The sequence below is a fragment of the Mustela lutreola genome, chromosome 3 (genome assembly GCF_030435805.1).
Source record: "Mustela lutreola isolate mMusLut2 chromosome 3, mMusLut2.pri, whole genome shotgun sequence".
NCBI lineage: Eukaryota > Metazoa > Chordata > Mammalia > Carnivora > Mustelidae > Mustela > Mustela lutreola.
In genome coordinates, this window is record NC_081292.1 from 124,142,674 (window position 1) to 124,169,535 (window position 26,862).

General features: G+C 35.3%; 1 protein-coding gene across 1 annotated transcript in view; it reads left to right on the top strand.

The window, feature by feature from the left end:
* Positions 1–26,862, top strand: part of ARHGAP15 (Rho GTPase activating protein 15) — a 604,723-nt gene that overhangs the window by 512,369 nt on the left and 65,492 nt on the right. The gene's annotated exons all lie outside the window — the stretch shown is intronic.

Consider the following 26,862-nt stretch of genomic DNA (forward strand, 5'->3'; position numbering starts at 1 on the left):
AAGACAAATGAGAGACCAGCATTCCTTTCTAAAACCCCATGCCCTTAAACTATGTCCTTTGTTTGCAGGCGCAATCTGCTGTTTGACAAGTCTGTATTCTGACTCTTCCTTTTTGTGCAGTCTACATGGCCATCTAGCTCTGAATAAGTCACCCTGTTCCTTTTTCTACTGTTGATCTGCCAGTTATTTTTATGTTAGAGGAGCGCAGAGCTCTGATGTACTTGTGGTTCAAGTCACCCTTATTCCAATTCTTTGATGAACAATTCCAACGTTCTATTTGAAGCTGAATACATAGAAAATTCCTTAAAGTCAAGGATACAGGCAATGAGGGCCATGGAATCATTCAAGTTCATAACACAAAACTTGGTTCCCTGTGGAACTTCTCTTCTTCAAGAGAATCATTAAATTTTATATAGGAATAAAATATAATTTCCAATATAGTCTTCTCTCCTCTATGGAACATCAAAATTTTAATTGTTTTTGGATATTGGGATAAGTAGCTAAGTTGAAAATTTACATTTCTATCATACCTCAGATCCCTGAGTTTGGACCTTGAAATTTTAATTATAAGTAACATTTATTGAGCATTTATTATGTACTGAGTATTAATCTAAGTACATTAAGTGTCAGTTTAAGCTTTATAACAATCCTAACAGATGGATGCTATTTTTATCTCTATTTTACAGAATAAAAAAAAATTGAAGTACCGAAAAGTTATTCTTGTTTCCTCAGTAGAGGGACTGGCATTCAAACCTAGGCTGTGTGGTGTCAAAGTCAGCTTATTTATCCACTAAACTACATTGCCTCTCCCATGTCTCTTATCTTGAGCATAGCTGGACTTAAATATGTTACTTGTACCAGGATGGGGCCCAATGTGAGAAACCAGACTTAGAATTAAGGCCTAGAATAATGTCTGAAACACAGTAGGTCGAATGAATAAATGAATGAACAAACTAAACTTACCATGTCATGCGTCAAACTTTTGAAGACCGACACAGTGTAGGTACCACTTGGAAATCCAGAAAGTTAGTGAGTTTCACAGCCATGATTTGTTGAATACTAGCTATGCATCACAACTGTGCTAAAGGCTTTCTATAACGTCAATATAACTTAAACAGCATGATGAGGCACCTATCATTCACCCCCTTTTAAAAATAAGGAAACTAAGACTTTGAAAATTTATGTAATTTGTCCAATATCTTGTCAAGTTCACACCACTAGTAATTTACAGACCCAAGATTTAAATCCAGGTCTCCCTGGTTCCATGATCCAAAGATTTAACCTTTTGTGCCCTAACAGTGGGGCTTCAAGTCTCCGTCAGCAGACATAGATCACATGAAGCCAGAAAGGCAAATCTAAGATTAGGTTATATTTTATAATTCACACAAGCAACTGATAGGAAGAGAACCACAGGGCTCCAGTGACTAGAGGGACTCAGGATATGTCTGATCTCATCACCAACACTTAGAGCCAGGCTAAAAAAAGGGCCAAGGTGGGGTACCTGGATGGCTCAATTGGTTAAGCATCTGCCTTTGGCTCAGGTCATGATCCTAGGATCCTGGGATCAAGCCCCATGTCAGGCTCCATGGGGAACCTTCTCCCTCTCCCTCTGCTGCACCCCCCCGCCTCAGCTTGTTCTCTCTCTCTCTCAATCTGCAAAATAAATAAATAAAATCTTAAAAAAAAAAAAAAGGACCAAGTGGAAGTCCGATGTACCATATGAAATTAAATTTCAGCTAAGACAGGAAGCAAAGGTGACATGCCTTATAGGTAGTATATGTTGGGCATGCAGTCCAGAGTGTCTTCAGTGGCCACTGCTGCTTAAGATCAGAGCAGACCTTGGACACCAGGGAGGAACTGAGTCCGCTGGTGGCAGTGGTCCATGATGGACAGAAGAGACTTAAAACTCTAGGAATTAGGCTCCACCTAAAAAGGCCCTTGTTACTTCTTAAGCTTCTTAGAACAAATGCTGCCTCTGCCTCTCACCACATTCCAGCTCCCTTTATTTATGTCATCTACTTTTTTTTCTCTGTCATAGTGCAAAGACGTCACCTCTTTCTCTGTATTTCTAGTGCTACTGCATTTCTTCTTGGTATCAACATATATTCTGTGTGATATCTATCATATCTTCTATTGGAAGTTCAATCAGTACAGATGACAAAACCTGTGTTTGAAGATTAGTAAGACTGATGATACAACATCAGTTTGAGTTTTCTCTTTCTGTGTCATGCTGCCTACCAGACCAGCAGAAAGGCAGTACAAAGGACACACAAAATCAAGAATATACATGAGGGTGCTTCCATCTGCCCCTGCCTATTCTATATGACAGCATACGACAAATTTCATAGTTTCAACAACTTGCTCATAATAAGGGATCCAAAAGGTCACTGGAGACCAGAACCCTTTATAGGCTTCCTAGTATTTGGACCATTCCACTGCTGGTAGTGATCACATCAAGTTCACCTTATAATCATTATTTCTTTCTGTGCCACAGTAACACCTACCAAACTCCTCAGTGTCTCCCATTCCAATATCATTTCCCCTTCAGGCAGTAGGACTGATCCTGTCCTATCTATGAAATCTAAAGAAACAGAATATGATATATGAAACTATTTATATATTTTAAAAAATAATTGTTTTGCATATTGCAGGTTTCTAAAGATGAACATATTATCTCTATTTAATGAGTAGATAAATTGACCTGACTCACTAAACAGAATGGGTTAATTGGGGTAAAACCTCAGGTGCAGGCCAAAAAAAAAAACCATTGGCAGAAATTCCTAGAAAATAATTCTCAAGAATATTCATTAGTTCTTCTGGCTTTAACTACACTACCTTCCTTCTACAACTATATTTTCTTTGAGAACAATGTGTTAATGGCATGCCTACTGAGAAAATGATGTGTGAGAAAGCTAAATAAAATAGTCTATGTTATTGGTTGAACAATAATTGAACATTACTATGAACAATGTTCATACATGCAATGAAGAAGTACCTTTAGGTTTTGTTTTGAGGGGTCTTTTTGTGAAACTATTATTTTGGTTCAGTAGCTCAAAAGTTAGGCTTTATTAACTAATTTCTTTATATCAGCGGGAGATTGGCTTCTAGATACAAATGTGTGGTTTTCTGAGTACTTCTACTTGAGTGGCTATTGAAAAGAGTAGCTCCTTGGAATGTGTCATTAGTAATGGCTCTTTTTGACATATCAGAGCAGTTGGATATAATGTATCATTCCTGATTTAGGAGATAATTTTGGCCTTAATTACAAAAGTAAAAGATGATTGATTTGACTTAGTAGATTTTTATTTTAGAAGAAGTACCACAATTAATGGATATAAATGTAAGCAAATCCCCTACATACATGTGTTAGAAGACCCATCTACAGATATTACAATAATACATTCAGTATTATTAGTTGATTTTAAAATTTAGCCAAAAAGTGCACTTGTGTTAAACTGGTTTTATTTGTTTATTTATTTATTTATTTACTTACTTACTTTTGAACTGTTCAATTTTGTAAAAAGTGTATAGAACCTCAACTTAGCCTTATTGATTCAGGAAATGATGGAAATGCTAAGCCAATAAGGCAGAATACTTTTCCTACGAGATTGGGTATTCTTCCACTTGTCATGGTACCGTTTAATGGTCCAGTCTGAGAATAAGTTAAACCAATATTTACATTAATTTGCTTTGCCTACAGTATAAATATCTAAGGGCAATGGTAAAACACATAATTTAGAGTTAGTTACACTCTAATTTGAATACAAGCATATCAAGAAGTTACTTTGCATTCCTAATCTTTGACTCCTGAAAATTTGAGTTTAAAAAATATGTATCAGGAAGACAGTGTTTGCTTCTCTCCATAATGGAATACCTGCTAATGAACCAGCTCTCCTACTCTAAACAACTATGCAATTTGACAAAATGTAAGAGGTCTGAACAACATATCATCACCATGATACAATGAAGATTGCTAGAGATGTAAAGAAGCAAAAGATACAGCCTACAATCAAAAAAAAAAAAAAAAAAGCAGACAATAGAAACAATACTTAAGATGACCATGACAGTAAAATTAGCACATAATAATTTTTAAAAAGCTATTACAAATACATTCAAAGACTTAAGGAAAACATGGCCTTATTGGTAAACAGATTGAAAACCTCAGCACAGAAATGTAGAAAAGAAAAGAAGAAGAAAGTGACAGGAAGAAAAGAACCTATTGGAAGCTCAAGAACTAAAAAGTGCAATTTCTGGAGTAAAATTTACTGAATAGGCTTATCAATAGTTAGGTACCTATAAAGCATTAGTGAACTTAAAGGCATATAACAGATATTATTTATTACAGATATCTATTTTACATATATATTTGGAGGGAAATGACCTAAATTTCCTATATTTAATGAAAAACTTCAACTTATAAATCCAGAAATTTCAGCAAATCTTAAGTGTACAATATATGGAAGAAAAACAAAAACCCTAAATAATAAATTTGAACTTAAAGTCAAAGATGAAATTAAAAATTTTAAAGTTTACAGAGAAATCAAAATATAATTTATTCATATACAGAAACTACATGAATTGGGACTAACTTCTCACTAAAAACAAAGGTAAAACATCCTTGAACTGGTGGGAAAAAAATCAATTCAATGTCCTGCTATTTCTATTCAAATTTCTACAATATTTTCTAGCCAGTACAATAAGAATTTTAAAAGTTTGGAAAAATAACTCACAGATCACATTATTATTTGCACAGAAAATTCTAAGGAATCTATAAAAGACATTGCTGGAAATAATATTCAAAATTATAAAAGCTATAGGATCAAGATCAATAAAGAAATACTACTGTATATCTGTATGCAAGCAAGCTTCAAACAATTAAAAATTGAAATTTTAAGAATTTAAATTAAAAATTACATTGGAAACTCCAAAACAATGCTGAGAGAAAATTTGAAAGGCCGCAATAAATAGTGGAATATTCCATGCTCATGGATTAGAAGATTTAATATTGGTAAGAAGTCAGCTCTACTCAAATTGATCAACACATTCAACAAAATCAAATTTCAAACAAGCATTTTTATAGACAGTGATATGTTGAATCTAAAATTAATATGAAAATGAAAACAGCATAGAACAGTCAAAACAATCTTGAAAAGAAGAAAAAAAATCAATGGGAAAGAAGGAAAGTAAAGTCTTTTCAACTTTTCAACAAATAGCACTACAGCAGTTGATTAAAGAGAAAAAAAAAACTTTTATTCCTACATTACATACACGAAATTAAAGGTTGACCATAGGCTTAAAAATAACATGCAAGTCTACATAGCTACATATTGCATATTGTAGAATACATGCAAGACTTGGGAAGTAGGCAAAGATTTTTTTTTTTAATAATCTCTATGCCCAATATGGAGCTTGAACTCACTACCCCAAGATCAAGAGTCACATGTTCAACCCACTAACCCAACCAGGCACCCCGAGGCAAAGATTTTTTAGACAAGACATATAGAGCAATAACCTTAAAGGAAAAATGCATATTGGCCTTTACAAAAGTCACCATTAAGAAAACAGAAAGTAAGCAACAAATTGGAACAAAAATGCTTGTAACACGTATATCTGACAAAGGCCTTATGTATATGTAGGATATAAAAGCATCTTACAAATCAAGAAGACAACACACAACTCTATAAAAAGATTTAACAGAAGATTTAAACAGACCATCACAAAAGAAGACATGCAAGTGGTCAATGAATATATGAAAATATGAAGTTTATTGACATTAATCATAAGGGCACGTGGAAAATGCAAATTTAAGCCACAATGGAATACAACTTTAACTCATCAGAGTGGCTAAAATTAAGAAGACTAATAATCCCACATATTGGTGAAAATAGTAGCTAGAACTACTATACATTACAGAGGACAGTATAAAATGACACAATAATTTTAGAAAAACGTTAGGCTGCTTCTTAAAAATTGAACACACTCCTGTCTGTAACTCAAAAATTGTACTCCTACTTATATACAGAATAGCAATAAAAAAATTAATCAACAACAACAAAAACTTGGATAAGAATTTGTAAGCTTTGTTTTTATCCTAGCCAAAACTTCAAAATGACTCATATGTTTGTCAAAAGAAAAATTTGTCAGCAGATCACATAATGGAATACTATTTGGCATTAAAAAAGAACAAGGAATGCACACAATAAAATGAATCTTAAAAATTTTCCTGAGGAAAAGAATTTAGACACAAAAGATTATATATCTACATGATTACATTTACATGAAGCTCAAGAAAAAGCAAAATTAATCTATTATGACAAAATCTATTATAATGAGTATAATGGTTGCATATGAGAGAGATGAAGACGGAAAAGATGTCTGATGGAAGTTTTGGTGGGTGAGAAAATATGCCATACATTGTCCTAATTCAACTGAGTTGTTGGTTACATGAGTGCTTACATTTGTCAAAGTTAATCAAATTGTACACTTAAGTTTTGGGCAGTTAACTATATGAATTTTACCTCAACTGTACTTCAACTAAAAGCAAAAAGGAAAGTAATTGAAAGCTCACAAATGGTTTGTCTCACTACTGTTACCCTGTTCTGATTCTTCATGCTTCCAGTAGTTATCTCCTTCAGCGTTTCATTAATCCTGATGGTGCCAGTGACTCTAAACTTAACTCAGAGCCTCTGAAAGTGGTGGAGACCCAGTCTACCAGTTAGTTAGGCAAACTCTTAAAGCAAGGAAATGAAATAGATAATTTAATCTGATGAGCCTGCCTGCGGATTTCTGTGTTGTGAACATAAAATTTGGAAGATGTTGTTGGTGTACTTAGGTAACTAAATCATGAGTTTGGATACCAGAATCAATGGTTAAACTAGAGAATATATATTGCTTTATTTATCTTTTGACTGTGGACTACGAAATGAAACAAAGCTCCCTGATTATTGAAGCCCTCAGCTCCACTTTCATGCAGCCTTTCTGGATTCCTTCAGATAGCTCAATTTTTCTTCAAATCTTCATAGAAATTTATACTTTGTTACCGTGCTTTGCATTTTAATTTTGTCCATGTCATATCACCCCTCCTAGCTGGTATGTTCTAAGGCTAAAAATTGTTTATTATCTCTGTCACTTATAGTACCTAACATTATTTAATTTAGATCAGGAGCTTGGTAAAGATTTTAAGGATTTGATGGACTGAATTTGATTGGTCTAGATGAAATAACTTTGTAGATAAGAGAGTCAGAGATCAGGCAATATTAATAGGGATCCAAAGAATTGAATTCATCTGTGCTGTCATATAATAAAGTTATGGAGGACTTATATGAAGAAACTGAGATTAAGAAATTTTTTTAAAAATCAAAAATAAAGAGGGTTTATTTCTTCATGCAGAATTCTACCATGCTGTTACAGAGAAGACAATCTATAATTGATGTACAATAAAAAGTAGAAAGTGGTGTGAAAAAAGAGAAGGAGATATTAATTAAGAATTAATTAAGGAGATATTAAAGGGGAAGAATATGGTTGCCTCTATTTGACTCTCCTGTTAGAGAGCCTTGCTATTCAATCACCAAATTGAACTCATGTTTACTGTATGCATGCTGGGAAAGCCAAAGTAAATACTAGTAAGAAGTTCTAGGGATTTTCTTGTCAATAAAGAAAAAGGAACCTTGTATAGAGGAGAACATTCAGCATTCCTTCTAGAAATCAAGTGTGACTGAATGGAAATGATACCAGTATGTGTTCGTTCCTTTTTTCCTAACTACAGAGACCACTAGCCTGTGAGGAGCCCTGGTTCTTCATTGTATTTTTGTCCCTAACTTGAGAGATGGCTTGGTCACTCACTTAAACCCACTGTAACACCTAGCTTTTACACCCGCAAAATTAGAGAATAGGACAGAATGGTTTCCAAGGTATAATCGACTCTAAAAATGTCACGGTTCTATGTTCTGTGGCTTTACTATTCCAATTATGTCTGATAAGATTTTTTTAATGTGATTTTGGTGATTAAAATGAGGTTGTCAGGTTTCCCAAACTCCATTGATCTATATGCTAATTTTACTGGTAATATTTTCAGTAATATCAATGTTAAATATTTTTTCTAAAAGTCAAATGACTTTTATACTTAAGTATATTTAGCTTTATCCTAAGTATTAATGTCCATAAAAGCATACATTTTAAGTGTTACACTTTCCTAATACTCATTGAAATAAATACATAACCATTTATGTTACATACATAACTGTAATACTGTATGCTACGTCAAGAAACACTACTTTACTATACGAAGAAAGACACATCCAGTGTCTTTGCCCATTGACCATCAAGCATAAATGTTATCAGAATAGGTTAACCTGTATGCAGCAGTATCTATAAAGACTAAAAAATATATATGTGGTGCACTCAATCAGAATATTCTAAATCCTGAGATTCAACTCTTAAGTGGGTATGTGCATTACCTGGAAAACAATTTGCAAAATAGATTTTTAAAGTTCAGAGTAAATTGGAGAAAAGGCTACATTACATTTGAACCTTAATAAATACTTAATAACCCATAAGACAAATAGCCATGAATTACTAGAATGATTTCAAGCACAGTGCTTCTGCATAGAGCCAACCTGCTCTCTTATTTTTATTCATTATAAAACAGGAGTTATAATATTGCAAAGTTTATTAGCTCTGTTGATTTGTGTATTTTATAAAATAAGACATTTGAATAATATGGAACCAGAACCATTAGGAAAATCTATATCCTTTCTCTTCTTTCTCTTCTCTATTTCGTCTCCCCTGCGCAAGAGAGCTGTAAACTGTCTTTTGCATAGAGAGGGGAAAATGTGAAGATTCCTCTAACTCTGCCCTCTTTTATGGAGGTTGTTTATTTCTTGAATGAGGTGTGCGTGTGTGTGTGTGCATGTGTGCGTGCACGCACTTGTGTGTGTGTGTGCACGTGCATATGCGTGCGTGCGTGAGTGTGTGTGTGTGTGTGTGTGTGTGTGTGTGTGAGCTTAGGTCCTCAGGTGGAACCATGGTTCCTGTGCTTTCGTCCTCGAAGCTGTTTTTCTGGAAGGGAATGGAGGCAGCTGTGTTTACAGCTCAAGTCTTGGCATACATTTACCAGAATCTATTATTCATATCATTCAGTATCAGGGAGAGATCTCAGGCCACCTGTCTATCTGACAAATTCACCCTTTTGTGAGCTTTCTGTTCATAGCAAATTATGTTCACATTGATGAATTGAGTTTTTATGAGCATTGCTAACTAACATTCTCACAGAAGGCCAGGGGCAAGAGCCTGCAAGTGTTGCTGGTTGGTCCACAAGTAAATGATAAAAAAAAAAGAAAGAAAGAAAGAAACAAAAAAAAGAAAGAAAAAAATGGTAGTGTTTAAAGACAATTTGCCATGGAGGGATAGTTAAATCATTTGGCAATGCCTTAATATTTATAATTCCAAGACTTTCCATAAATTATTGCAAATATTTTGCTTATAACAAACAAAAACACAGGAAAAATCCACACATTATTTTTCTCTGTGGCACAGAATATTTTTAAAAAATTGTTCCACATTTTGACAGGTAACCATTGACCAGGGCAAAACATGGAGTGGTTGAAGTATGCCCAGCATTAATAAATCCAGCAATTTTATACTATAATGTGGAAAACTTGCAGCAATTATGGCTTAAATTCCAGATTCGTATTTCCATAGATACAAAATAGATTTTTTTTAATCTCTAGAAATCCTATACTTGTTATAAAGCTAAGCCATGTGGCATGAGTTAAATAAATGAGAGCAATCTTTCACAAAAGACTAACAGAAATCCTTCTAAATGGTGGGTGGGGAAATACCCAATGTTCATGATAGAAATGAAGATTTCCTTCAGTTTACATATAGAATTGGTTCTTCTCTCAGGCTTCCGAGAGAAGTCCCCTGCATTTATTCTGACTCTTATTCTGCATTTCATTTAAAGCTGCTGAAAAAGAGGAGAGAATTTCACAAGAAAGACACATTCTAGTTTTACTATACCCACATTTCAAAGCTCTAATTCAGAATCTACTTAAAATGACAAACCTGTTTAGGTGGCAGATCTACTAGTCAGTATATATTTAAATTTTTTTTAAAAAGCAACAAAACAGATTTTACAGGAGAGTGAGGAATATCATCAATAAAAATCCATGTTCTCTCTTCACTACAGAACTGTGACCCTGTCATCCCCAAAGTCAGATTATTACCTTTGATAAAGTACAATCTTATTCTCTTAAATCTTAGTAAAAGTCAGTGGAAAAATGTTAAGCTCTTCACAGTAGCCTGCCAAAATGTGTCAGACACATCACCTTTCAATGCAAAGACACCATAGCACAAAGAACACTTGGCATTATCCCTTGAAAATGCACACCTTTCGGAGGAGCAAATGGGAAGTGTAGTCTGTTAAACACCATATGTGAGAGAGACACACCCGTCTCATTTCTCCTTCCAAATGCTACAAGCTGCTACCTCGATGTGGTGTGTATGACTGGGTGACAGCCAAGTGGCTACCTGGTCCCAGTGTCAGGAAGCCTGTTGACCACTTGAGTGTACTGCTCGATATGATACTATGCTTTTGTATCTCTGAGAAACAGATTGCCTAGACCTTTGTGTCCATGTAGTGGACTGTGTGAACCTTGCAACCTTACCAGTGACTGCCATGGCCCTCAGAATAATGGGTAAAATGAGGAGACTGGGTTTGCCCTCCTTAAAGTATGGGGAGATGCAGAAGCAGGCTATTATTGTTATTATTATTATTATTATTATTATTATTATTTTACTTTTCCTTCCTGTCTAAATATATTACCAATAGATGGTTCTGTCTTATTAAAAATAAATTTTCAGAGAGTCATAGCAACAAAAATGCTACAGTCATGGGTTTGATTGGAATTTTCTGTAGTAAGCATGGTGATCGTTCATTCCCGATTCCCTGTAACAGTTTGGCTTTCACAGAGTCCATCGTTTTAACCAACCACGTTCCTATTTTTGTTTGGAAAATATGATAAATACAGCTTTAAGGCAACAGAACAAATTTTTACCTTCAGTAATTTCTCACTGTAAGAGAGAACGGAAATTAACACAGGAGATAGGGATTGAGGGTTTCATCGCTCAGTAACCCATGTGAGAGAAAAGGTGCCTTCTTTGGTGGCAAAGGCGTGGCAGGCAGCCTTCTGCAGCTCAGTGCCATATTCGGAGTATCACGCAGCTGAAAGACCACCATTTTGCTCCCTGAAACTGCTACTGCATTTCAAGCATTGCTAGAAGGCTGAAAGTTGGCTGCAGCTAGCAGAGCATTGTTCTTTTTTTAACCCATGTGATAGGTATCTTCAACAGTGTCAAACAAATTTGTAGAGCTGGTGATTAGTTGCCCAAAGAGCATAATGTATGCATTATTAATTAAAGAAGGTAAGTTTGGCTAATTGTCATTTCTATACAGTAGCAGTGCACTAAGATACATTTTAACAATCTATAAATAATTGATAATTTTTTTTCTTTCATCTTCCTTCCTAGTTTGCATAAAACTAATGACTTGGTAAATGTTACTCACTTCAAAATATTCCACTGCTTCTATGAAAATTAAACTAACACTGTAACCTTAGCAAATAAGAAGATTTTTTTTTCTTCTGTTGCAGGTTAAAAAAAGATAGGAAATATAACACTTGTAACAAAAATGTGATTCTGTGAAATCCAAATGAGAATCATAAATAATATAAAATCAGCATTGAGAGTGTGACTTTAATAAATAGGATTGACTTTTAAAACATGAAGATGCATATATATACACAGTCACATATATATTCCAGCACCCCCAAGTCTTGCTTGTTCAGCTTTCAAGAGCCTAAAACTAGGACCCAAAGGTTTGCTCCAGGATATCAGCCATGCCTGGTGCTGGTGTTTTAATACTTACTAGTAACTACATGAATAATCTTTTAAATCTGGTTGGCAGAAGACACAAATCTTTTCTTAAATGAGATGTTCTAGGATAGTTTCTGTATGCTTTGTCGATTTGACTAGAACACCTAGCCGGATCCTTGTAGCAAGAGGTTTACTGCAGCAAAAGTATCTACTCCTCCCTTTTTTGAGGAGCTCTCTGTTATTTTTACAAATCCACAATCTGTCAGTCTTGTGTAATAGCATAAGAGCTTACTCTCTAATTTTCAATGCAACCAAATACATTCTCAGAGTTATTGATGGCCCTATAATTTCACGTTTATTTTGTTTGGAATACATTGTGGTTAAAAAAAGATTTTTTAAGAAGACCTACAAACTGAAGTATTGCCTAAGTGACATATTGTTACTTAAGCCTTCGTTGAGTCTTACATATGCTTCATTATGATAAAAAACAGGTTGTAAGGACTGGTTCTGTGACCTTTTTTTCTCATTTTAACCCTACTGATATGTCACCCATGGCAACCTTAAACTGATTTTAATAGAGTCGATCCTATTATTCATTTAAATTGAGGTGCAAGAGCACTTAGACCAGGAAAATTTGCATTCAGCAAATGGGGATTTGATGAGCAAAAATGATAAGATATATGTTGTATAACATGGCCTATTTTGCTAGCAAATAAACAGCTCTTGAAATTGATAAACTTCAGAATATTTTATCCTCAAATGTTTATACATAAATGATTAAAATGCATTAGCAATTCTGCTTTTGAAAAAAAAACATATTGGGAAAACAACACAGTTGTGTTGCTTAAATTTGTAATTAACAAATTTATTACTAATTCTGTTCAGTTCTTTAATATGCTGCATTCCTGAAGAAGAACATTAATACACAATGGCAGAAAGAAGCTAATTTTAAGACTTTGGAGAAATGAATGTCTTTTAATGCTGTGTGTTTCTCTTATCTACATGCCACATTATTGTAATAAGTACATTCAGGAATAATTTCTTTTCAAATATTTTTACAAATCTTGCTCTTATTTGCATGCAAGTAAGTTGTCAGCTTAAATCTTTGAAATGCAAAATATATCTCATTTCTATATTTCATCAAGGAGCCTTTCATGTTTAATAAATTACAACTTAGATCCTCCAAGACTTTGTTTTTCATTAACTAAAAGCAAAAGGATACATTTAAAATCTTAATCACAACCTGCAAGGGTATTTGCATGTTGCTGATATTTGTCTTGATGGGACTTTTAATATTTGCAAACTAATCAGGATAGCAAGGTTATACCAATAATTTCTGAAGACAAAAAACTTTCTGCATTATTTTCTTTATTATATTCAGACAGAAAACTTAAAAAAAACTTTCAGTGCCTTAGCCCCAATAATCTGTATTTCTCTGCACATCCTCTTCTCCTAAAGATTTTAATTGGAGAAATGGCCACATCTCAGAATCACTATTGAAAAATGTGTAGAAGAATGTCACATCTGGGTTCGGTCTAGTCTTTTATTAGTGCCCGATCAGCATGTACTGGACAGAATTGTTAACAACACAAAACAAGCAAGGTAAATGACCCAACATCACCATCCCAATAACCACCTCATGGTTCTGCGTAGAGATGCAGATCCAGGAGAAATCACAGATCACTCTTTTAACTTAACTCCAGTTTAGACAGGAGGTAAGGGTGCTTCTGCTTTTTTGGCTATAGTTGTCATTTTTATTTTGTCCAAACATCCAAACATCCTAGCTGATCTTGCAGAAAGTCTTCTGGACTCTGAAATAAGATGGATCATCTCATCTCAGCAGAGGCAAAAAAAAAATCTTGACAGCACGATATCCTTTGGGGATTGGTGGGGGGGGGAGTGTCCCATGGGCCACAGCAATACAATGTCACAGAAGAGGCAAACTTCTGCTGAACTTGCTACCCTGAGACCTTTGGTTAATCTTTTGCTCTAGAATGGAAGATCAAAAATCCCGAGCAGTTTAAAAAATATGCAGCTAATGTCATGCAGTTAAACTGATGTAGCATGCATGTTGTTTTGCAAGCTAACAGGTTAAATATGGCTTTGCTTTAAGATTCCCATCAAATTTCGTTTTTATAGAGAAATCTCTGAAAGCAGAAGGGGTTGAGGGAGGGTGAGGTAAAAAGAAATAAATCATTGTAGTCTCAGGAACAGTAATCCTTGTTGAGGATTTTGGCTGATTGATATAAATAACATCGTCCCCGCCATCTGTCCGAAGAGGGACCTTTCCAGTCAGTGTTAAGCTGCAACGGCAGAATAATTAATGAATGGTGTCCTTTGTGCTGGTAATAAAGACAAGACAAATTATGTTATAATCCAACTGCTGCTCATTTGTCACAGCCAAATAAAATGTCAAATAAAAGTGAGGGGGGCACTGTGTTTGTTTAATGGACTGCAAGCTACCTGTTTCTATTGTTGACAGACAACCAGAGTGTAAGTTCTGTATGTTGCAGGAAAGAAAAACCTACAAACGGAATTCATGTTTCCTGGGGGGTGGGGGTGGGAATGTAGGGAGACCATAGGGGAGGACTGACAGATAAACACTGAAGTAAGTTTTAATTAGAGAGCTCTAATACCACCCGCTCCTTTGAGTAAGTTGGTTGCGATTACAGTGCAAAGCACTGCCTGGAAAAGTCCAAGTTCAAAACACAGACAAGCTATTTGCAAATCTGTAAGAATTTGGTAGGGCTCTCATCTTGCATTTTCAGGATAGACACATTCATCCAGTTGCTAGGAAAGCCAAATAATGAAAACATAGCTGGGATTTAGCAAGTTCCACTGGGAATTACCTATGATAGAGGGCAGGGCTGCACTTCCTCAGAACATGCTCCTGCTGTAAAAATTCACAAACCTGGCATTCATACAGGCATCTGTCGCTTGCTCTAATGCCAGTTCATAGTATACATACAAACATCTGCTTCCGTGCACAAAGGGATACAGAGCGCTTGACAGGTCTGTGTTAGCAGGGTTCGCAATGCCAGTTCTTTATGCAAAAACCCTAATGCTTCCCGTCAAGCCATTAGAAGTGATACAATCAGCCCAGGCCCCATTAAGCCATCAGTGTCCACCTGTGATAAAGATGGCCATTTGTTTTCTTAAAGCCCATTTAATGTCTGCTTAACTCAATTTGTCAGGAAATGTAGAACAATTTCCTCACAGCCTGAAATTTGGTAGTGGTTCAAAGTCAAAAGGCCAGGTCTAGTCCTATTCAAATGATATAATAAACAGTCTTCAAATCGAAATCTCCCTTGAGGAGCTGATGTTTACTTTAAAAAAAAAAAAATTACGTTAGCTAGAAAAGAATATCATTTGCATGCTTTATTATTATTTTATTTTTTATTTCTAAAGTCCTGGAATATGTCTACCAGTGAAAAGGGTCACTGCTTGATTACAGGAGAAGATAACTTTATTCTTTCTTAAAATTCAGCCAAAAATTGGTTTTAGAAAGAACCGAATGGCCTTTGCAAAATACTAGTCTCCTACTATAGCAATCACTTCCAGCCTCTTTAAGGAATCCCATCGCAACCTGTGTAAATTTACTTATTAGCTGAATTTTGTTTAAAACATTCTTCATATTCTTACATTTCTAGCTACTTGTTAGAGATGGTCTTTCTATATCCTTTATAACTAAATGATTGCTTTTGAAAATACTTTACTTTGAAATGGCTTCAATCAAAGATGGGGGTTCACTTTGCACCCGTCCCAACTCACTTTAAGTCACATGGCCAATTACACATGCATATATATGTCTAGTCATCAAGAAGGCAGAAAGGAATCAGAAGACTTTTCTAAGATTGACCATTAGGGGGCCCTCTTAAATATTACAGATACACTGGCTTCCTACCGTTCCAAATTAGTGGTCCTTACAAATCTAACACCAATTTTGAATAAAAATTTTAACCAAAAATTTTAATTTTTGTTTGTCCAGCAACTTTCACAATCAGAATATTTAATTTTTGGTTCCTTGTATTTCTGCTTCTAAGAATTTGGCCCTAACTAGTGATGCTAACTAGAAAGTATAATTTCTCACTATGGACATAAGGTGAATCGAAGAACTAAATCAATTATCTGGATAATTCAATCAAAACATAACATATTAACTGGGAACCTAATATAGACAGAAAAATTGGGGCAAAATTTAAGGATATATATTAGCTGGATACTACCTCTCTTTGACTTTACAAATAGAGAACGCTTTAATGAATACAGTTCATTAAAAGAGAAGAGAAATTGCATGGCTTGAAGGGGTAGGGTGTGGGAATTAAATGTGTGCTTCAGCATGGGATGAACATCAGCTTATTTTTTCACTTAGAAATATTACTAGGAATTCTCATCGTTGAACTAGCACTGTGTTGATAGGTTTTATTTCCACTCTTCAAAGAGTCAGTCCAATAAGCAATATAATATTCTAAGAAATAATTGGATTGAGGAAGAATTAGAAATTAAAATTTGGAACTAAACTATATTTATATACAAGGCCCTGCAGCATCAGCCATCTTTCTTCAGTTTGAATAGTACTATGAACTGTGGTAACTCTCTGTCTTCTGTCATCTCACTGCAAGCACCCTGTACCCAATATTTTCATCCATAAGAAGGAAGCGTCACTCTCTGACTTTGCTTGCTTGATCCTGGAACATAGTCACAAAGAAAAAGATCAACTGCAACTGAAATACCTACAGGAAAGTCTAGTACATTATTTTCTTAGAAATGGTTTCATCTGCAAAAGTAGCTTATTTTCCCATGCCTTGGAACAACTAAAGGTTATCGTCTGTACCAAACACAGAGAATCATTTTTATTATCAAGTTAGCATACACTCATTCGGAAAATGCATTTTAAAAATGGAAGGAAATCATCCTTACTCCTATTATTCAAAGAGAACTTATGGTTAGTATTTTGGTATATTTTCTACTAGCCTTTTTAATTAAGATATAAAGATATATATAATTATATGGTATTTAAGCAGTTATACAAATGTATTTTAAATTGTCTCTTCTAACAGATTATAACAATAATAAATATTTATTGAGGCTAACTAGAACAGAAAAGTAAAAAGAAGAAAATTAAGATCACTCCAAATTTCAACACTGTATTTTGGGGTATTTCCTTTTGACCTGTTTGCTTGGCATTTTTGAGGCTAACTTGAACTTGAAAAGTAAAAAGAAGAAAATTTAAATCACTCTAAATTTCACCACCATATTTTGGGGTATTTCCTTTTGACCTGTTTGCTTGGCATTTCTGAGGCTAACTTGAACAGAAAAGTAAAAAGAAGAAAATTAAAATCACTCTAAATTTCATCACCATATTTTGGGGTATTTCCTTTTGACCTATTTGCTTGGCATTTTTTTCGCTAGCCTACTTAATTCTTAAAACATATGTAACATGGGAAAATTCGTATATAATTCCTATTATTACCTGATTTTTTCCCCGTTTTTATCACTTTAACTGTCCCCAGACTCAGTTTTTTCAACACAATTACTATAGATACAAAGCATGTTTACCAAAGAATCTTAGCAATGGGAGTAAACATTCTGCTGTTCTCCGAAGCTTTGATTTTTAAGAGAGGAAGAGAAGTCTTGTTTAGTAACTCTCTAGTACAATGTTCCGATAATGGTGTTTGCTAGCAAACGCCAGAACTCAATAGTACCAGCCACTGTTTTAAATGGTCATCTTATATCCCCAGAGCTTTCACCTGAACTGTGAAGAGAAGACCACTCTTGGTCTAAGAATGAAGTAGAAGCCAAAAAGAAATCATCAAATGGTGCCTTCTGAGTTTTGGGTCCAAACCAAATAGATACTTAGTTTTGTTTATAATATCTCTGTTTTCGAGTTACAAATTTTGATTCATCACTCAGTAGGCTTACATAAGCCTTCCAGTAAACTTCTCAAGAAAGCTGTGCTATTATAAATCTCTGCGTGGACGAGAATGTCTTTCTGTTGTTTTAACATGCAAAAGATAACATGAGTATGCACACAATTTGGGACCACAGTTTTCCCCCCTGTAAACAGTAGATACTGCTTTGTTTTATTTTAGAATTTAAGGGAATAAGTCTTGGGAAAGCTTGGATGTTTACTTATTTTGTCTTCTTTTTGTTCGAATATTTGTGGGATTATGCTTGATTTTTATCACTTCAAAGTTTTGCCAAAATCCATCAAGATAGTGTCTATACTCAGTAATGTTTTCTTAGAATCTGGCCATCATTTTAAAGACTGAGATTGGTTTTTTATGCACAGAATTTTGTTTAAATTTTTTTCTTTGATTGTTGTATATTTTTCAAATGTTCTGATTTCTCCCTCAAATATACGTATAGATCATAGATAATCTCTCAGTTCTCTGACTTCCAACATGTCTTTTCCCTATCATTTTTATGTTTCCACATACTGGGGAAGCATTTCTATTTTGTTATTTGTATCACTGACCTAATTTTTCTGCAATTTAAAAAGAGTTCTTCTGCATTTTTAGTTTTAGCACTCTTTCCTCACTATCTTTCTCCTTATCATCTTATCCTAGTGTCTTTCCATCTTACCCTATTCTCTCCTTATGGCTTGCTACTTCTTTTCATTAGAATTCTTGATGTTTCCAATTCTATTGAAGATGTTAAATGGTTTCCTATTCACCTCATGGACATTGTGAAAGTTATGTACTTCTGAGCACTGTTCTCTTATCTGAAATGAGTGTTTTTAAAGGTCATGCATGGTTGTACATTTTGTTGTGTTTACTCATCTCAAAAGGTAGAAATGTAACCAACACTTGTGTGTATTGTCTTTGATACCCTGTTTCAGTTTGAATCAAATCCTTGTCTTGGAACTATACTCAGAGGACAAATTGATAATCAGAGCTATTTTATTAAATCTTACCTAGCATATTGAGTATCTTATGGCCCTACCATTCTGATATGGAATTTCCTTTCACTATATTCCTTAATTCACTATACTCTAAAAGATGAAATACATAAACAAGACATCAGAATTCCAAGAACTGATTCCTAACAGATTTTTTTGCCAGTCTCCATCCCTCCTAAGTTTTACAAATGGGACAGCAATTTCTATTGTGATCTGTGCCATTATCAGAGCATCCTTTCTGTCTTCCACTCTCAAGCTCCTCAGTTCTCTTATGAAAGCTGCTATCTCCAAATTGTTACAGGGGAAAAGAAGTCCTAATCTATAGTTAGAAGGGAAAAAGGAAAACTTTCATACTATTCAATAGCTTTAGCTTTGAAGAAAAGAGTGCTGGGGGTTGAGGGGAGGGGGTATGGGTGGCTCAGTTGGCTGAACGTCCACCTCTGATCTCAGCTCATGTCTTGATCTCAGGGTCGTGAGTTCAAGCCCTGCACTGGGCTCCATGCTGGGCATGGAGTCTACTAAAAAATAAAGAGAGAGAAATACAAAGAGTGCTACTCAGTGTTCTAGGCTGGCATAGATCCTGAAACTGATTTTGAAATTAGACTGTTGAAGAGAGGTAAGTTGATTTTTCGTTGTTGTTGTTGTTGTTTTTTCCCTATCTATTTCCAGAAAGTTAAACCCTCTGGTTCAATAGCCCCATAGCAGAGGTGGTCCCAGCACTGGCATTTTCCAATTAAATTTAATCTGTCTCGAAGGAAATTATTCTTAATTCTTTGACACCATGTTGATATCTGTTCCTGTTTATTTTAAGAATTCTAGTCCATTTTCTTTGTATTCAAACATAGCTTGTGACAGGTTTCAAGAGGTGGTTAGATGTTGCTAACCAGATCCCACTTTAAAAAATCAAAAGTCAAGATTTGCATCACCTCTTTTTAGAGGACATCACATTGAAAGTTTGCATTCAAATTCTCCCTTGGAGTGTGACCTCTGCTATGACTTCTTCTTTACATTTGTGTCTTTACCTGGAAATGGTAACAGGTTTGAAAGGAGGATATTTATTTTTAGTCCTGCCATTTGCAAGGCCCTTTGAACTTCTAAGAAGATGCTTAGAATCACAAAATGTAAATCAATCATTTATCATAACTATAGATTTTAAAATCTTATTTTTCCACGTGGGGAATTTTTTTCCATTATCTAAATTACACCTTAGTTCTTTATAAAAAGGTTTTTGGACTTTACACCACAGGAAAAAAAGTTTCTATTGGCTTGAATTTCTGGTAAGGTGGTGTGCGAATGGCCTCAAGTTATACATTTGCAGAGGAAATACCATCCAGATGCTCAAGTCAGCCTTTTCTTGGCAGACGACTAAGAACCACACGGAAACAGAGTCTAAAAATCTCTAACAAAAGAATTCCACATTCTCTTACCTTTGGAACGGCCATTAATTAAAAGAAACAGTCATATCCCCTGTGTTCAGAGTTTAACTACTATTAATCAGAGTTCACCACACAATTAACACTTTGAACTGATTAGCAAATGGAAATCATAGCAAGAAATTTTGAGGTTAGATTAGCGAGTGGACGTATTCTCTTACCCAACTCCACTATACCTCGTCTTTTTCAAGAAAAAGAAAAATTAAGCACTCCAGTCATAACGAACTGGGCAGATTTTGTTTTTGGTGAGGTGTTTGCCGTTACATATTGCACATAATGTATGGCACCGTTAGGAGGAAAAAATTGGAGTCAAAGTGGCTGGAAAGTTAGGTCTGCTCTGTAGCACTGTGAGATTGTTGACATCTGCCGAGGTTGGAGCGCTCAGTAAGCAGGAAATGGGGTGTCACTCTGAGTGGTAGTTTACCATTATCCTGGCATCCTAATGAAGTGTCTGCAGTGCACAGAGCTTCTGGATGGCATCTTAACGCACGGCTAAGCAAAAGCACTTCTCTCCCTGTCACTGTCATCCATCTGCCTGCACCCTACTGTAGCCAATGGGATGGAACCATGCTACAATGTGCTATAAGCCATTTAGAGTTGCACATTGCATAATCAGTCCCATCAAATATGTAAAAAATGGCTATTATTGGTTATTTTCCTCAAACTCTGGCACCTGGAGTTTGATACATTAAAGTTAAACTTTCCGAGTGCCCTTTGTGCTGTTAATTCCACTTTCCCTCCACTATCTAAATGGGAATGAGTTGCATCCTCATTGTCTTAAGTCCTGTTAATGGATTGAAAGAGTTGTATGAATATTCATTAAAAAACTTCACTGTACATCACACTTGGTGAATTCATCAATTTGCAATATAATGGAATGGTCATTTTCTTTGAGATCACCATTTTTAAGAAAAGGACAAAGAATGAATCAACTCAAATCACAGATTCGTTGTTTCATCTTAGAGCACATTATTTAGTTTGCAGTGATTGTTTGAGGTCTTTCAATAGATTTCTTTAAAGGCACAGTGCAGTTCACCAAATACGTTTACATTTTGAAGCTTGTTTTGTCAAAACCAATGATTAATTTTGGTGCTTTAACATTACCTCTGGTGAAACTCTAACGCAGCGGAAAGGAGGATGTCCGTTGTTAGGTGGCATAAGTAGAGTGAGGTGTGTGTAAGCCTCTGGAAACTTCTAGATAGACCGCATATGGTCCTCCAGACATGGCTGCAAAGCAGCTGGGCTCTCATGGCAAGATCTGAGGTGGTAAGATGGCCACAATGTTGAGAAGGAGCTTTCTGTCATAGGCAGGGGCAACAAGAATCTGCCAAAATGGGGGTGGGGTAGGGTTAGATAAACAAGAGGGCATAACATAATTCGGTTGCATCAGGAATTTTTTTCACAGACATTAAAACTATGGTAAACATAACAGCGGGAGGCTTGCTCTGCAGCACAGTGGGAAGCTTAAAGCGTCTGCCTGCGCTGTGCCTGGCTTGAACCACTGCTAGAAGTCTCCGACTTTCATTAGCACTCAACAATTCACCCAGTTCCCCAGAAAAGGAGAAAATCCAAGCAGCAAAGCCCCTGGCTAATTATTGTAAACGCTCCCAGGTTACAGTATTTGGGGGGGCAATAGTGGCAGGAAAATGTTAAACTAGAACAAAAGAGTCATTCTGAAATAGAAGAATAAAAAGCTGGTTTGTTGTTTGTTTGTTTGAAATCAGTGTAGCCTTTTATCCGATTGGGAGGGCGGTGTGTTGGAATATGGGACCACCCCTTTACAAGGAAATTTGAGATGACTGAACCAAAGTGCGTGCAACTCATTTTGAGCAGTAAAAGTACAGGTTAATCTCGCAAATGACCTTCTCCAACCACCCCCTCCCGCAAGCCGCACCCAAATTTATGCAAGCATGTCTCACAGGTCCCCGAAACAGAAACTGTTTCCTTTGGAAGAAATGTGTAATAATACAAAAACTAATGTGTAACCAAATGTAACCAGGACAGCAAACGAATGCACATCCCTGCAAAATACAGCACATCAGTTTCAAGTTTTTATCCCATCCCTTTATGAATGGACTGACTTGAGGGAAAAAAATATATTGTTTTTATCAAAGGGACAGTGGTCTGCGACTGACACCCACAAACATGTAAAATGGGAATTTTTTAATGGCATGTAGGTGTTTATTTTTGCTACATCCAGCCTTGGGAATCTGATTTCTTCATTCATATCCCCCCAGCTGCTGTCAGCATTGCAGCACATCGGCTTTCCTTCATGTGCGAATATTTCTCCAGAACTCATTTGCAAAAGAGTAAAAGCAATATTAAAACACCACATCCAAACCTCTTTTAAACACACAAAGAAATGGGAAAACACATCAGAACTAGACCATTGAGAAAATCCTCCTTTCAAATTTACTGTTTGCTTCACATGCTAGTATAAAATATCCCACCAAGTCCCGTTTGTGATCCATCTGAAACAATCTTGATTTGCTTAAATTGTCACATTCTTCTTGCACATTTCTTCCTAAATGCAAAAATGGCAACGAATTCTCCTCCCTCTTCATTATAAAAGTGCAGAATCTCTGGCTTGTTTATTCCTAATGGAACACTTGAGAAAGAAGAAAATATATAAATATCTCTTTCAGAAGATTAGTTGTCTCATTCTTTTTAAAAGAGAGGATTTGTTCATTTCTTCCCCATGGTAAACAACTCGGGCTTTTCATTGTAATTTTCCATTGTCAAATTAATGCATTTCACTTTACTGACTTGGTCCCGTGTTTCTAAAACATTGCACCTTTTAATATCCTTATTTCTTCTACATAATACATTAATGTGTATCATTAGGACACAGACAAGGATAGGACCTAAGATCCTTTTTAAACAAATTTGTTGGAGGAAACTTCTACTCCATTGTAACTTCCTAAAATAAAGTCTGGAAAAAACTCGCCATCCAACAAAATAAAAGTATATTTCACTCTCCATGAGAGCACATTTCCAAGCTAAGGATTTCAAGCAAGAAATGGCATACGTGTTATAAGTATTTCAAATCAAGCATCAGAAATTTGATCGGATCTACTGGTAAATACTCTATTGACAAGATCAGAAACAGCAATGTCTGGCCACTGAGACGGAAAAGAAAATAAGCAATTAAAACAGCAACAAAAAACAACAACAAAAGTAGATAGTTTATCAACTTTAATTTCTAAAGTACTGTGCAGTCCCTTTACAGAATGTGGAGGAGAGTCTCCTAACTACAAGGAAGATAGGTCCATATGTTCACCTACCATATATATAGTTCTTCAAAAATTATATTAAGGATATTAATGAAAAAAATAGTTAATATTTTCAAGAAACTATAAAGAGGATGAGAGAAAGAGAGAGAGATGGAGAGCAAAGCAAGCTGTGGGAAAAAAAAAAAAAAAAAACCTGGGCTCAGCAGCTTTCTGGGGGAAATGGTGAAATGTGACTATGTGATTTATAATGAGAAAAGGTATCTACAACATACAATTTTCTACCTAGCTGCAAATAATAATTCATAGTGATGTCCCTTCCAGATAAAAGACCTTTGCTATGTAGGACCCATGTGGTAAAATGATCATGATAAATGTCAGACCAGTGCAGGTAACGGCTTTACAAACCATTAAGATTAGCTGGCTCTTTTTTCCGATGATAACAGTAACCATGCTGTGACTCTATGTGGTAATAATATCTCAGTCCTGATAAATGCCAGAGCCCGGCAGAGGTGTTTATCATTCCCAGTTCAGAAATGCTGACTAAAGTTACCACATGTTGCCTGTTTTTCTTCTTTTACAATAGTCTCACAATTAAAAAAAAAAAAAAAAGCTGAATCATAAAATTATTTTATTCCCCATTTCTTAAAGGATTTGGACCCTGTGCTATTAACTCTCCATGGTTCTCACTGTCACTGTGTGGCCATGTCAAATGGACTGGCTGGAAAAAAACAGTTCACCATACTAACTACTATCTCCTCTTCAGAGGTCTTTTGCTTAAAATGAATAGTTATGGATATGCTTTTAAAAAATATATATATATATATACATATATATATATGTATATATATATATTTAACCTAGAAGACAGCTCATATTTGACTTAATTGTGTGACAGGTCTTAGTTGTTTTTAAGTGAAATTTTTAAAAATCCCCTTAAATTTAATTTATCTACCAAAGAAAGGATGTAAACACATATTAAAAACTTCAAATCTAAAAAAAATTTGTAGGATTTCTACCCTCATGAAAAAATATAAAGATATATTCATATAATATATCTATATTTATATATTCATATAAATAGCTACTTGAATATTTGAAAAGGATTATCGGTTTATGATTAGAAAGACATCAAATGACTCAAAAAGGTAATTCCTGGGTTGTTGTTGTTGTTTTTTTTTTAAGCTTGTAAAAGCAGATATACTTGAATAAGTATAGTTTAAAGAAAATTCTCACAGGAGAACTGAATTTCAAAGAAATAAACTAGTGAGCTTTGTTTTCTCAGCACAGACTATTGCCTGAGGATGAATTAGTATCATTTGTAAGTTACCGAAATATACTTGGCCACCATGACACCTCCAAAATTACTTTGGAAACAAGAAATTCTAGAGAGGAGAATACAATCATGCTTTTCCCGTGAAGATTGCTACTGGGGTGTCAGCCATTGCTTTAGCCTTCAATTCAGACAAAGAGGGGCAATGCTGCTAACCTGAGGAAGAGGGGTGTAAGAGACAGTATTAAGTTGGTGAATTTTAGGAAATACCTTATCCCGAAAAGGGTTGCACCAAAGCAATCATTCCGTTTTTTAAAAGTTACTATTAAAGCTTGAATACTTTTCCCAAAATATTCCTCCCTTAGTGTGAGGTCAATGCCCCTGAAGTCCCTAGAATAGCATGGATACAGTCACATGAAAAAGAAAAGGGGATTTTTATTTTACTACTTTCCTGAATGTATTGGGGGAATGTTAAGAATATATGAAGAAGTTAAGAATAATAATTCTAAGGCCTTCAGAAAATGATTAAACAAATTTTTACATTTGTTGATTTAATATTAAGTACATTTCTCAATTATTGTGAATTTTTTTTTTATTTAATGGGCTACCACGTCAGAAGCATTTTGAGTTTAACAACCAACTTAAAGGATCCCTTCAGTCAGGAGAAACATATAAACTTCACTGATACTTATATTATGATGTGTCTTAAATTTAAATATCTCTAATGACGTATTTTGTGTTGTATCTGCCCCCATGGGCTGTCAAATGACAGAAGTCAGGGATCAAGCTTGTATCTGCCACAGGTTGCACACAGCTCTTAATTAATATTTTGTCTTCAACCATGTACACATGTATGTGCTCAATACTCTAAAAAATTATTTAAGAACTCGTTTTTTTTCTTTTGATTTTCTAATTATTCACTGCCAGAGAGTAGGAGTGGAGGTGGAAAGAAATCACGGCTGCACTTAACAAGATTAGGCTTGTTCCCAGCAGCATGCTCTGGATGGCCTGCCTCCCCCTGCACAATGATCAGAAATGGCCTCCAGAAATGATGCACGCCATTATGCTGAAGCTTTCCTCACAGGTTAGGTAATCCATGGTCTTATGGCAATCAATTGGCCATAATATTTTTATTACTGACATTTATTAACTATGGAGAGTTATTTCACCTTTACAGTTCCTCCTAAAAGCCTTCTTTATTCAAACATCAGACAAAATATTAATATCTCCTAGAAGTAGAAGCCAAATACAAGTGTGTCAGTGAGGTGATTTATTCTGAATTCTCTGATAATTCGTGCTACAGAAAGAAAGAGGTCTTACCTGAGTCAAGTCGATGCAGTTTCTACCATGTCTTTCCTACCCTGCAAGCTACAAACCTCTGCTCTCAGTTTGAACTGGTATGGGCTTTTGGGGGGTTTAAGGCATGTAAAGCTTCAAGAATTCAAGCAACATATCATATGGTGCCCCAAAACATATAGCAGAACATGAATTCTCAGATAGTTCTTTCAGACTCCTTCATGATATGTAACTTCCCATATTTTAAAACAAGAGTTTGAAGTATATGTCTATTTGCATGGATTTATGAGTCCTGAATTTGCTCCCAGTTGTTCTGTCCCTAAAGTGAATGTAAGTTTAAAAAAAAAAAAAAAAAGTATCAAGCAATTGTCATGACTTGGATGATTCCTCAACACCTAACTCAAGTTTTATAATTAAAGACATATCCTCAAAGGCCTGTATTCAGTTGTAGAGTACACTAAAAAATAAAGTGTTGGGGTGCCTGGTGGCTCAGTGGGTTAAAGCCTCTGCCTTTGGCTCAGGTCATGATTCCAGGGTCCTAGGATCAAACGCCGCATCGGGCTCTCTGCTCAGCAGGGAGTCTGCTTCCTCCTCTCTCTCTCTGCCTGCCTCTCTGCCAGCTTGTGATCTCTGTCTGTCAAATACATAAATAAAATCTTTTTAATAAATAAATAAAGTGTTAATTGAAGATACCCATTCATCCTATAAGCCAGGGCAGTCTCTCCCTAAATTCTGAAATTGTCATGATACAAAAAAATATAAATTGATTTGAAACTCAATTGCTTTCTTCCAAATGTGGCCTTAAACTGTAAGTGACTACTATTTTTTCCGTACAGGATGCATTATACATCCCAGAAT